We start from the raw sequence: 10,732 nt of genomic DNA, 5'->3' as shown, positions 1-10,732 counted from the left end.
TTTCAGCACCTAAATCCCACGGCAACACTGTCTTGTTCAGGGAAGTATTTAATTCGGCTTTTTTATTTGTTCGCTAGCTCTCTATTAGTGGTGTATATTTGGAGGGTATTTGTTTTGGTTTTTTTTTTTCAGTCCTGTTTCCCCCTCCCTTTTCCCTCCCCCCCTGCCCCCCCCCGGAGCTCCCTATTGTGTGTACAATATATTCCAATTGTATATATAATTGTAAATATATGTAAATATATATTTTTTATATAATCCCATTTCGTTCAGGCATCTTTCAGTTTTTCTGTGGTTTGTTTTTTTTTTTTCCTCGCTTGAAAGAGCAGGAAGGGGAAGGGGACAGCTTAAACTTGGCAAGAGAACCAGACCAAACTGATGCAAATTCTTAATGTCAACTCACAAAATTTTGAAACAAAGTCTTCGTTTTCTGCACCTCAATGACAAGATGTGAAGCTACAAATTTATTTCTAAATTCTTACTGATATCCAGCATTCCCTAATGTCTCCTTGGCATTGTTGTCCCAATTTGGAGAGTGAAATCAACTTGTTGCCTGCAGCCCTTTAGAGACTTATGTTAAGATACAAGATGACAGTTATGCTTTTCAGCGTGATGCAGGTACCAGTGATTTGGATCTTGAAACTGCAATTCAGTTCACAATTCTGTTGTTCTAGCCAAGGCACTGTAGGTCTCATTGGTTTTGTATGAATATGATTAAAGGCAGTGGAAGCAATTTATTATGAAATGGTAATGTGGAACACATGCAATTTCAAGTGAATTGCATCTCAGTTATCTGGGCTTCTTGAGAAACCACCACTTTAATTATCAGTGTCAACAGATCTTGTAGGAATAAGAAGTAAACTTACAAATAGAAAGCATAAATGTAACTAAACTCAAGAGAAAAGACAAAGTAACAAGCAGGAGAACATTCTGGATTACTTTGAGAGGGTTGAGGGGAAAATTGACTGAATCTGAAGACTGGGAAGGAAGGAGGTGAGGTAGGCAGATACCCGAACCCGTATCAAACTATCACATCCAGATCTGTTACAGATAGGAGCATCTTTTTTTAGAACCAGTCAGTATTTTCTTTTCTACATGTTAATGTCAAATTACTTACAACTTCGAGTATCCTTCCTACTTGCTTTTCTGTCATTGCAGCAGCTGTTTTGAAAGTGTCTTGAAGATGAAATTATTTCCAGGAGGAATTCTTGTATGTTTTTTCTTCAGCAATTCATCATTCTTTTTTGGTATATTCATTGTCAGGAGGAAAAGGATTTTTTTTTTTTAAATTTTTCATTTTTATATACCCTGAGCAATTTAAGCTATTCTTTCTCATTTTTCTTTTTGGAGGTTTAGTTACTAACTAGCTCCTACCTTATGGTGTTTAACCTTTCTAGAACCTTGATGCCCATTACGTGAGATGCATGTCAGGTGAGCCAATAAGCTGCTTGCATTTCACATGAGTGCTTGAATGTCCTGCCCCTGTTATGGGTATCATCCCTAAAGATAGCACGGAGAACACGTATTTCTTTTCTATACAGAAACCATTTTCACATATGGAAACTGTGTGTGGTTCCCCCTTGCTGCTCTGAACATCTAATGCTCATGCATCATGTCCCCATCTGATGTTTATCTTTTGGAAAAACTGAAGGATATTGCTCACTCCCTGTCATTATCATCAATTCATTTCTGCAGAACTGTCAACCAGCTAATTATGCCTCATCTCACACTAGGGTAGATGATTATTGCAAACTAAATGTAGAATCTTTATTTGCACTTCTTTTTTTTAGTCTATTCCTGTAGCTTCTCACAATTCTGAATTTTGTCCTAAATGGGCCTAGAGAAGTACATACAAAATGCACATTCAGAATGAGAACACTGAGGAGATTAATCACTGCAGAATAATCCAGTGGAGTCGTTAACAGGAAAAAGAGGGCCCAACAGTGAAGCTAAGAATGTCTCAGCAAACCTAATTAACCTGGAGCATGTTTGATGAAATGACATTTCAATTAAATAAATGAATGAAATTTATTAAATTAATGAATGAAATTCATTAAATTAAATAAATGAAATAAAATAAAATAATAATTTTAAAAGCAGTGATAAGAGGACACATCATCACAGGAGAAAAATCAAAGCTGCTGTGGTCATTTGCATTTTTAGATGATGCCAATCATCAGGAAACAGAAATAAAGGCTCAGTTGGTAAAGGAACGTGTACTTGGAATGAATCAAGATAGGCATGAAAATATTTTTGACTAATAGGATTTCTGAGAAACCTACATCTATTGGCTTTGTTAATGAAGTTTGGAGTCATGGTAACACTTTTCTGCTTCATAACACTTTGTTTGCAGTGGCTTTTCTAATTGCAGTGTGTTCAGCCTTTTCATCAAACAGACACGAGAGGAAGAATGAAACCCCTTTGATGTCCGTTCACTGATGGTGGTAGGGATCTGAACTGTGCTAGTCTAAGAGAAACAAGCTATGTCTTTGTCAAAACTTAGACCAAGTAGTAAAAAGTTTTATTCTGAAAGAACAGGATAGGAAGCAAACTCACTGATTTTTACCCCTAAAAATATATGTAGGTGATTTCATTTGTGTCTACTGAACCAGTGGTGTAACTTTACTTCACAGAGTTACTATGTTTGATGCAGTGTCCTTGTTCTTTAGTTGAAAGAGGAGGGGAGAAAACTTCTGATTTATGAAAGGAATCATTACATGAGGTCCCCACTGATATTTATAAGAGAAAAGGAAGGATTAAGCGAGGTGTTTATTGGCTTGCAATTCTGAATTTATGGGGCCAAAGGCCTTTTATTTTTGGTAGCTATTACTTGTTTTCAACCACTTGAATTTGTTGTGATTTGGGGTTTATGCCTGGAAAAGAAAGTCATCATTATAGTAGTCATAGAGATTGGTGAAGAAAAAAAAAAGAAGAAAAAAATTATTTCTTTTTATGGAAAGGCTGTGTAATGAGTAAGCAATGATAAAATAATTTACTCGTCAAAATATATATTGTACTTTCTGTATATTATAGCTAATGCTTTGTTGGGACTGGGGAGTTGTAAGCTGCGGAATAGTTAACTGCTGTGTTACTATTATAAGTTGACTATCCTGCAACTGGCAGTTCCCTAGTTGGCAAGATAAAGTATTCTGCTTTGCTGAGCACGTATACTATATCCTGTTTTTCTAAAAATATTGTCTAAGTGTACTCATTAGGAAAGGAAGAAGAGAACAAGGATCAGGGAGTCAAGGACAAAGATGACAAAGAAGAGCCAAAGAGAACATCTGGATACCATTCCCATACCCAGCTCCAAGGACATTAGAGCTAATTAAAACTACTGATGGGAAGTACCTGGCAATTAAAATGGGCCTACAACAGAACCAACCAGAACGAAGACCGCGAACTCAAACCCAATGAAGAGCTAACAAGTGACTATGGGAGGGGAGTTAAAAAAGTATAAAAGTTACTGTTTGTCTCCATTGCGCTTGCGGGCCGTTGGAGGAGCAGGGGTCTCCCCAGGCCGCCAAGCACGCTGATTTGCTTATTTGCACTTTATATAAATCTTATAATAAAAATTGCTGCTATATTTTGATTTGGTTTATTTACCTATAACAGCTGTGAAAGAGTTTCTTTTGTAGAAGAGCTGCCTGAGGAGGGTTTCACATGTGCCCTCAAAGACAAGCTCCAGACCTAGCCTCCATAGAAGCCTTTGTTTCCAAATAAAAATCCTTACTTCCATTTCACCTGAGGGAGCAAAGCACCAAGAAAAGAGAGTTCTCTGCTGTCAAACAGATTTCAATAAAGAGACACTTGTGATATCAGAAAGATGCTGCCAAAAGTGAAGGCTTAAATAGTGGTATAGTTTTCTTTTCACAGAAAGCAATAAAAAGTATTTTCTCAACAGGGAGGGGAACAGAAAAATAAGCTCAAGTAATTTCTGCCTCAAGCCTTGAGGGCAACATAGTGGCAACCTAAAATTGCTTAAAAGCAAATAAAATCTGGTAGCTTTCAGGGCTGTTTACCACAAGGACCAGGTATGCTCAAGTGCTTGTTGTCCTGCAAGTGATAAAACTTAAAGACTGAAAAGTAAAAGAGGTTTTTGGGGATGTATGTTTAACACTGCAAATCCCTCTGACTTTTGAAAAGCTGTTTTTCCTCCTATCGGCTCCGAGGTGCTTTTTCCCCCTTCCTTTTCTGATGGTATGTGGAAAGATGTGAGTGCACCTGATCCATTTAGGCTATCTGATGCTGAATATTACAAGTTCAAAGGGAATAATAAGCAATAGGGAAAGTGATAAACAAACATAACATAAACCAGACAGGCTAGGGATAAAGGGCACAGTATCTGAGACTAAAATCCTTCAGTCATTAGCTGATGACTACTGAAACTAAAAGGCATAGCCTCAAAGGGGTTCATCCTGGACTTTGTAACTGATAGAAGGGAAAGAAGATTACTAGGAACATTATGGGATACTCAAGGGGAAACTCTGGGACTATGCAAAAACTTTTAAGGAAATCTCCTTGGTTTATATATCTGAGCAAAGAGACCCTGCAGATGCTGATGTCATCAATAACATTATATATCTGTAGGAAATGCTACATATTTGTGGCCAGAGGGACTCAGACCCACCATTTCACTTGCTTGACCTCTGCTTCAGAAGCAGCTGATAAATCAAGGGAAAGGGAAAAGGATCTGCTGGTGTGGGTGTGTTGCTTATTTTGAGTGCATCAGGCTGTGGCCTCTCAGTGGGAGAGCATAAAACCTTGCAATTACCTGAAATGCTGCTGTTTTGTGCATGCTGGAAACAGCAAAGCCAAGGGAACAGTGAAACCCAGAGATTGCTGGAGTGGATGGAATGCTGAACAGTTTTACTTTTAACAAGGACAGGAGATGGTTGGAGGGACAGGTCACTCCCAAGTGACAGCAGGGTGGGCTTTACCTCTTTCTGCCTTATACAGCCCTCCAACTCTGTATCATTAAGCTTTGGACCTCAGTGACTCCAAAACACACTTTGGTCTTGTGCTGTAAAATATTACTGGGGGTGGCTGTCAGTGCAGCTACCAGATGCATACAGGGATATTTATTAGATACTTTGAACAGGAAAAACATTAAAAATAGCATCTCCCAGCATGCATGATCCATTTTAGGCTACAGGCTAACAGAAGGGGCACCAGCTCTTCAACAGAGTGCAAGAAAACAGCTGTAAGATATGAAAGATGCCTCATATTGACTTTTTTTTTTTTTTGCACAAGGATAATATTTCCCTTTGTCTTTACAGAAAACCATCATCTAAACATTGGCATGCCTTGGGATTGACTTGCTTTATGGTGGAGAACAGGAAACTTTGCTCCTAGTAAAGGCAGTGGTAAGTTCTGCATATATTGTGTTTTATTTCCCTTTTCTCAATTTTTGTTTCAAGGACTGTGCTGGAATTGCTGTTGGTGTTTGTAAAACTGCTCCTGTTAGGTAATTCTAACAGAAAACAGCCCTGTGGCTTATAAAGTGACCTGCAGAGGGTATTTATGCACTATTTTAAAAAAAATGCAGGACTATAAGCTGTCTATAAACTGACCCAGGCAGGGGTGACCTGGATGGCTGCTTCCCACACTGATGACCCTGAAGCATCATGAAGGGACACAGCTTTGTCCAGTGTTCACATAGATGATTTCCTCCAGGAAACTGGAGATACCAGTGGCAATGCTCTTGCTGCCAAAACATAGACCCTGATCTCTTTCCTTGTATTATCCCTTGCAGGGTAAAACTTTATCACATTCTGCCAAACCCAGAATGGAGGCAGCTCATATGAAATCTCTGTGTATGGTTCAGGCACATTTGCCATCCTGGAGTGAAATTAATTTATGTTATCTGACATCACCTTGTAGCAAGCTGGATGTAAATAGAGAATTAAACATAGCCGTGGGCAAGTAGTCTTTTTGTACACAATTGCAGTAATAATTTAGAGTTATTTCTTTTGATATTTTGTTATGTTCAGGTTTTCAACATTTGTAAGCCATTTAAGATTAAAAGGTATAAAAGGGGAGGTTGTTATAAAAATGCCTCGAGATGCCATTTAGAATGATTGTGATGCTCCAGCTCTGTGCCAACCTTTCACAGGGAGGAGGTAAATAACACTTTACTTAAACAGGAAGTGGCCACAGCAAAGGTCAACATTAAATGACTGCAGAAAGCAACATAACAATCACTTCTTTCAAAATTAGTTCCTTTCGATGAGACTCCAACCTTGGCACAATTTTGCCTTAAGCAGTGGGTCCTGAACTAAAGGAAGCCATTTAAGGGGAAAAAGTGTGAACTGTCAATTATATGTGAAAATCAGAGTTGATAATTTAACAGCTTTTATACTGTAGGGGATGCTTCGAGATCAGGAATTGACTGGGAAATAAGCAGTCTCTGTGTTTATTGGGACATTCTTCTTTTTTTAAGCAAATACACTATACTGAAAAACAGTGTCCTGCGAGTGAGTATCTGGCTGTGCTGTATAGTGGGACTTTCTTTTCTTACAGGCTTTGGTTTGGCCCTTCATTTTGTCATTGGAAATGTGAAATTCACTCTCAGAACTGCAACTTTGCATAAGGGAAATATGACTGAAGAACATTTCAGCCACTAATCTTTACTAAGTATTACAAGCTCATCTAGACAGAAAGCTAAGGGAAAAGATTTATTCCGTTTTTGTTTGGTTTGGTTCGGTTTTTACAAACCTCTTAATAGTACCAGGAACATGGGAGGTGGGTCACAGAAAATGCCAGTGAAACTCCCACTATCTATTCTATGATATTAAATGCACATTCTGGAAAATTGGTCTGAAGTTTTTCACATTTTCCCCACTCTGTCTGGAAACTAGAAAAAAAAAAAAAGCTTTGTAGTGATAGAAGGAATAAGATTAATGAAGTTCAGCAGTTCAATTCAATCTGATCCCTGTTAGTTTTTGAACTTTCAGTGAATCCATGAAATAAATTGCATGGGACACTGGAAGGAAAATTGTACATCTTTACCTGACTCCTAATGACTTGTGAGATTTACAGTAAAACAATGCCAGTAAGTTGTGTCCTTTCTAAAGATGGTATCCATACTTTTATATAAATTATTTTACAGCAAGAAGTAGTTTTTCACATTAAATGGCTTGCACATAAAACCTGATAGTAATCCTGAGAGTAAAAAAGGAGTAGAATTCAGAGAATGGGGTTATAGTTTGTGGGTCAGGTTTGACAAGCTGTGAAGTTCTAGCACTGCAGTGGATGTGAAAATGGCAAAGCTGACTGAAGTAACTGCAGCAAAAATACTTGTGGAATTTTGCATACAAAACCAACAAGCCCAGCCCTGATCCAGAAGAAGGTTGAATTTTAGAGATCACCAGATAGTGTCAAACTAGAACTTCTGTGGTCTGAAAGCAAAGAGCACATGGATGAGGTGGAGAGGATATGCTAAAAATAAGTGATGATGAAAGGATAAATTGGTCCAGACACCTCAAGACAACTGGGAACATGTAACTTGAGCACAGTCTGTTCTGATGTAAAGCAGGAGCCAGGGTATTAGGGAAATGCAGACAACAAGTGATATGAAGTGTTCCCCTCCTCTGCTCCCAAGGACAACATGATACAGCAGTGACAACCAGGACCAGGGTTTAGCAAAAGGAGCATCATGGGCTGCAAATTCCAGCACTGCTGGGCCAGGTCCTTCCTCAGGGAGCTGCAACCAGTGGTAGCCACAGCTAAGGACTACAACAGGGCAAGAGCTGTTCCACGTGCCTGACGTCCACCAGGAGATTTAAAGGCTGCTTTTCTCTGTTATCTCCCTCAACTCCATTTTCTCTCCACAAATGAGATTCATATTTTCCTGGCAGATCCTTCCTAATTCCTTGACTCAACCTGCCAGGCATCAGAGAGAATTTGTGGCATCATGGAGAAAAGGGGAATTAATCTTGAAATTCGTCTCATTGCAGGGTACTTAGTCTCCTTTTTTCCAGCTAGCACTAGGGATCCATCTGTCCCTAATGCACCTCCTTCAAATCACACAGTTGACTGCGCAGTAGCAAACAGCTTTCTGTATTTGCATTAGGGAGTCACAAAATAATACCGTGTTTGGGGGATCAAGCAGTGACCCCAAATTAATTCTGCAGGACCACACTTGGAGAATTTGCCTTGAGTGTTTAGGAAATCTTCTCCAAAGGCTGATGCAATGAATTCAGAGTAAATTATGACTGGTTTCCTTTTGTCAGGTACTAGACTCTCGTAAATGCCAACATGGTTCAGGATGCAGTTATTCCATGTCCTTCAAGAAGTAACCTGAGACCCAAAATTTTAGTCCATGAAAAATACTTGGCTTTCAGGGAGAATCAATACAGGATGCTATTGGGTAGTTCTGCAGTGGATGCCGAGGGATGCTTTTTGTACTTTCAAAAGCAAAGACCATGGTATTAGGAGCATTGCCTCATGTGATGGCACCTCAAAGTCCGCTTTGCTTCAGGGGTCACAAAGGTGACGGCAGACAGGACAGTGTGGCCCTTCTGCTCGACGGAGATCCGGGCATTTCTTCTCTCTTCCTCCATTTCAGTCTGTGTCATATATTTAAGCTGTAGGATCTTGACATTGTGGCTTTTTTTTCACTGCCAAATCCCAGAGGACTGAGGATCAGAGACATTGTCTGTGTTAAAATCAATACCAATGTCTTTCACATTAATTCAAGAGGTAACTGGTCCCTCACCAGCTGCAAGCAGCCATAAATTGATCCTCGGATTTATTTGCATAATGATCTGATCTGTTTTGTGCTGAAAAGTTGGTAGCAGTCTTTTGGGATGATATTGGTCTATGTGAGCATTTCTGTGCACCTTATTAACTTTATAAAGACACCCAACAGATGACGCTCTGCATTTGTAGCCTTAAGCTTGATGGTTTATTATGACACAAGTAGTTTATTTTTTTTAACAAACTTAGGCATTTTTTGTGTTCTGGAAGATTTCTAATTATTAAATATTCACAGAGCAATCTAATTGGGTAAACAAGTAATTATTTGTCTCAACAGTGGAACAGGGATTTGAATATGTTTTCACAATGTGACAGTCACCTTGATAAGCCCAATTAGAGAAATACTAATACTTATAATCTAGACTTTTTCACATCTATGATCCTGAAGGGATGCCCTGTTTTTATTGTTATTTTCTTATAGAAAATAACCTTTGTCATTTCATCTGTATGGGGGATCTCAAAAAGGAAAGAAAACTGTGGTGTTTCTCACTGCTGGGAAGATTTTTTTTTCTGATTTTGAGTTCATTTCAGAAGCTTTATCCAACTGATAGCCACCTCAGACCACTACCCTGTTTCTTGCTGGTGATATTTAGATGCAATCAAGACTGGAGGCATGATGACAGAAAAGGGGACCAGCAAGAAAATCTCCTATGACTCAGGTCACAGCAGCACTGGTATAAGCAGATCAATTAAAAGGCTAATTAGGATCATGTCCTTGAAGAAGCATTTTCCTGCACTGTTCTGAAGCTAGAGACAAGTGTAGGTGTGCGCTTCACGTAACAAGTGCCCCTCCTAAGTTTTCCAACAACCACTTTGCAAAGTACAGGAGCTTTGAAGTGCATTTTAGTCAGAGAGACAGTGAGGTGTTTAACTAGATGATTCATAACAGGCTATACTAAGACCCAAATAAAAAAACCTGGCCATTTATTTGTGAGATGATAATCAGCAGCAATCACTGGGCAGAGTAATGAAGTAACCTTTGGATAAGCTGCTCTTTACCATCTTGCTTCCAAATACCTGCACAGTTCAGAAGTGAATGCAATGATAAAATCCAGGAGTGACCCCTTCTCTGGATTGCAGAAGAGTGATGGTAGCTCTGCAGAGTGGCACAGAGCAGCTGAGGGTGGGGGTAGACCACGTTTTGGTCTACTTCTGCTGTGCTGCCTTTGTGAAGACCTGTGAAGCTACAGGGTGGGTGTTTTCACATCTCTGTGAATGCTTGGGGGTTCCAAAAAAGCTCTGTACCAGTGATTCAGCTGCCAGAAAGGCCTTATAAGCTGTTGGGAGGAAGGAGAGGCTGGAAAGCCTAAAAAACACTTGGTGTCTCCGGGAGCTTGCTCTTCAAATACCCAGAGACTAGTCAAACAAGGATTGTCATTATTCCCCAAAAATCTGAAATGGCCACCCAAGCCCTTCATGGCAATCTGCTCTCAGCAGGAACCAGTCAGAAACAGGCTTGGAATAAACAGGACTCTGATTTTTACTTCAATACCTGTGAATGTCAGTGATTAATGGCCAACTTCTCCCTGATGTGGGAAATCAGAGAGATGAACAAGAGACTCTGCAAATGGCTTTATAATGTGGAAAACTTTGGATTTATAGTGAAAGCTAATGTTTTCCCCTATATGTATCAACCTAATTTCTTTCCATATTAGTAGTCTGTGTGTCCTTTACCCAGTCTTACTCCATAGCAACAATATCAAGCTGATTGCTGTACTATTGCAGCCAGTGTCGATGGCAGTGAACAGATGTATTGTTTATTCAACAATAGCAAGGGTTTTATTTCTAAAAAATACTGTTCAGGTCTTCTAATCCAATCACAGACATTATCTTTTTGTTTCCTGAACTTTTCGTGAAGGAGAACTAAAAAAGTGCTTTATGTTTCATGTTTAATGGGATTCATGGCAGGCGGAGATGAAAAGCAATACAAACAGGAAGGGAGATAATTTTGTTTTCAGCTCTCCTTTATTCAGAA

Source organism: Chiroxiphia lanceolata, chromosome 3 (genome assembly GCF_009829145.1).
Source record: "Chiroxiphia lanceolata isolate bChiLan1 chromosome 3, bChiLan1.pri, whole genome shotgun sequence".
Classification (NCBI taxonomy): Eukaryota; Metazoa; Chordata; class Aves; order Passeriformes; family Pipridae; genus Chiroxiphia; species Chiroxiphia lanceolata.
The sequence above is the reverse complement of the archived record's forward strand: the minus strand, read 5'-3'. Positions refer to the sequence as shown.